Genomic DNA, 3,650 nt, shown 5'->3' with positions numbered 1-3,650 from the left:
TAAGGACCTGAAAAAAGGCCCCAGGGTGGCTGGCACTCGTTAGTCAGGAGGAGGGGGGTAAGCCAGAAGGGGAACACATAAGGGAGAGATAGGGGAAGCCAGGGTGAGCAAGCCGGGGCAAGCAAGCACCACGGCAAGAATGGACTGAAGATACATGGGCACCATGTGGAGAAGAACTTTCCAGCAGTTTGAGCCATGCAGATGGAATGGCTGCTCTGGCAGATGACGTGCCCAGCCACCAAAGCTCATCTCCACTGTTCTCAAAAATGTGGTGCTCGATTCCTCTGGTCTGGAGTTCAGCTTCACGATTATCCTCATCACAGGTTGTCTTGTTAGATTCAATCCCTCCCTCCGGCCTGACTGGCTATTTCCTCCAGCCTGACTGGCTCTTTCCAGATAAGCACGCCCCTGATGGTCTCATCTGGAAGCCAAGGATGGAAATGTCCGCTAGAGCAGGGCTGAGAACAGCTGGCCTCTGAATCCGCCCTCCAGCAGAGGGGAGAGGCTGTGCTTAGGGCTGCGACGCAGAGGGCTCAGGCTTTAGACAGGGAGTGGATGACCTTCACTATCTGCGGTTCCTGACTGGGTCTACGAGATCAACGAGATCTGTGTGCATACATCACAAAGGACAACACACATTCCGACACTAGTGGGTTTTTAGGGGAACGTGTCTGCATGAAGATTCAATATGTAGATATGGGGAAAGCAAATTTCTTTTTTTTGGGGGGGGTAGTATTTAAGTATAATAGTTTTATTATCATGAATCAATATTTCTTTTTATGCCAACAACGTATTTCTGAGAAGTGTCCGGTAGGCCTGGGATCTTGTCTATAATTGCTTCAGCATCTGGACCCTGGGGTTGGAGGCCAGCCAGGCAGCCACTCATCACCCAGGGCGAGGGGTGTGTGATAACCATTATGCCGTGGGTCCCTTTTCAATCCAGAAGACGTTTTCATTTTTGCTACCATTAGAACGTTCCTATTTAGGGAAGCCGGGCTTTCAAAACCAGCATTTTGAAGAAGCGCTTACCTTAAGTATTGACGCAGAACCGGTTCTCTCTGGCAAGTGTGGCGCCTGCAGCCACAGGTCCATATTTTGCACTCTGGGCAAGTCCACCTGCGTTCCCACTGCTGGGGATCACCCGGAGCTGGGAGCCTCAGGCTTTGGTAACTCGTTCTCCTAAGTGCAGATGTTTACACTTTAGTTTCCTCATTTACAGAATTAAGAGACACGAGATTTGTCTCATCGTAAAAATATTAATTTTTTTTTATAAAAAATCCTGTCTGCTGAGTTTACAGAAGAGTTACAGAAGGCAGCTGCTAGTGGGCCCATCGGACCATGCAGCACACACGCTGCTGCCTCAGAGGAGACCCGCGCTTGCCACTCTGGGTTCCCACCGCCGGTTCCCACAGAGGCTCTTGTCAGCAGAAACCCCCCAGGTAAGGAATGGGCTGTGGTCAGGGGCCACTTCTGTGTAATTCTATTTCTCAAAGCCTGGCCCGTGGGTCACCTGCATCGGAATCACTTGGGGTGGGACTGGGGAGAGGCTTGTTTGAAGTGAAGACGCCTGGACTCGAGCCCAGCCTAGTGAGGGAGCATCTCTGAGGCGGGAATCCAGGAGTCTGCTTTATTTGCTAAGTCACACGTGATTTTTGGATAGACTGAAGATTGAGAACCACTAGTATTACTTTTCTTAGATGGGATTTTTGGTTTATTTTTAGTCTAGTAATTAAAGTAATGGCAGACAGTGCTTCCTCTGGGTTAGTCATTGTTCTAAATGCTTCTATCTACATACGCACTAATTGGACCCTTACAAAACTGTATGACACAAGTCTCTTAGAATCCCCATTTTATAAGAATGGACAGAAACACAGAGAAGTTAAGTAACTTGCTTAATATCACACAGCCAGGATTCAAACCCAGGCAGAATCTGGTCCAGAGTTCACACATTGAACTCTAGACAGGCTATTTTATGCCTCGTTTTCTATAATACAACCATATGCCCCCGTGTCGCACCCATATGGCAAACACCTCTTCTTTCAAAACTAACTTAGCCTATTTGCCTCTGTGAATCTTCTTCCTTCCCCCCATGAGGCAGAATACTTCCTTCTCTCATGTGTGAAAGGGAAGATGGGAGCACAGGCAGGTAGCAGAGCTGCAATCTTGCCTCTTGGCCTTACCCCTGACATTGTGACATCTACTACTTGTTAGCATTGGCATCAAAACCACAGTTCTTGGGTTGTTAAAAGGGACCCTACCTCACAACATTCACTGGCACTGAGTTTGTCTGTCATTCAAACTGTGACAACCCACGCCAGATTTCTTAGGCGTGAAATAAAAGTTCCCCTCATTACTCATCAGAGAAGCTCCAGGTGAAAGGCTGACTCTTGTCTGTTGAAGAGGTGAATGAATGAATGAATGAATGAACAAATGAATGAATGAATTCTGTATGTCATTCTCTGGTGTCTCATCAGTGCCCTGGGGGGTCAAGCTTCCTGTTCTTATCATATCTCCTTTCCCTTAGCAAAGGTCCTGCTTTGCTAAGGAGGGTCATTACCCCTCCTTGGCAGGTGGAAATGTGCTGACCCACATCATGATGCCTCCTGTCACGTAGTGCTTTTATCCGAAGTAGACGACAAACCCTCCTGAATTGTCGGATCCATCCTACAATAGAGCTGGGACTTGGGCATGATTATCATTCTCATTGTGTGTGCAGAACCAGTAGAACCGAGGGAAGGTTAATGAACCTGCCCAAGGTCACCACACATGAGCGGCTCCGCCAACCTCGGAAGCACCTTCCTCACCCACAGTCTCTCCCTTCCGTCCCGCAGTCCTTCCCGCTCTCCTGGACTCCTACTGCCATTTGCTTCAGTGCCCACCTGCGAGCTCTGGTCACTGGTGCGTTTCTGGTATCTGATACTCTTTCACTCCCAACAAGTACATTTCCAGAGTGACAATCACTCCATCAGCCACTCAAAGCAGGAGCACTTGAAAGGAGGATGGCTATTTTCCATGAGTACAATTATTTATGTGCACAAATAATCGTGCACATAATTGGCTAATGGAGAGTGCAATCGGCCACATGTGGGCATAATTAGCCACTTGCCCCTCATTTGAAGGGTATAATTATCAAAGCAGGCAATTTTATATCTGTGGATAATTGTACATGCAGAAGAGAATGGAGGATAGGAAATCCGGTCCTTAATTATTTTTCATGTCATTATTTTCAGAAAAGCATTTGAAGATAAAGGTAACTTTCTGCTTGCAATTGCCTGCTTGGATCAAGTGTCAGATCTGGTCGTGAGGAGAAGGCAGAGAGCAGGGCACAGGGAAGAATGCGCCAGGATTTTGTGTACGGAGCTGAAGTCTGAAGCTTCCTCGCCAGAAACACCCCAGCAGCCAATTACCCTGGACATTACACCGAGGCCCACCTAGTGGTCAGCCATCTGCCTACGCAGACAATAAAGCTCAGTTTTTATCCTTCTCCATTATTGTGTATCATTTTTGCTTTAGCAGTTTTAACGTTTTCCTCACTTTGTGGTTTTATAATCTCAGAAACGCCAGTTGGCTTGGCACAGCAAGTGACTCTGTTCGCTGCTGGAAGTGGGTCATTTAAAATGCTTTAACAATACCTTTAACTAGTCATTCAT

At 47.3% G+C, this 3,650-nt stretch overlaps 1 long non-coding RNA gene across 1 annotated transcript; it reads right to left on the bottom strand.

Moving 5' to 3' along the window:
- Positions 1 to 376: 376 nt before the first annotated feature.
- Positions 377 to 3,318, bottom strand: LOC125084815 (uncharacterized). The gene is made up of 3 exons (XR_007122707.1): positions 2,259 to 3,318; positions 1,030 to 1,179; positions 377 to 421 (listed from the first exon to the last, which is right to left on the bottom strand). It is a non-coding gene; the product is annotated as an uncharacterized LOC125084815 (long non-coding RNA).
- Between the last annotated feature and the right edge of the window lie 332 nt (positions 3,319 to 3,650).

The sequence above is a fragment of the Lutra lutra genome, chromosome 14 (assembly GCF_902655055.1).
Source record: "Lutra lutra chromosome 14, mLutLut1.2, whole genome shotgun sequence".
Classification (NCBI taxonomy): domain Eukaryota; kingdom Metazoa; phylum Chordata; class Mammalia; order Carnivora; family Mustelidae; genus Lutra; species Lutra lutra.
This window is presented reverse-complemented; position numbering and strand designations above follow the sequence as displayed.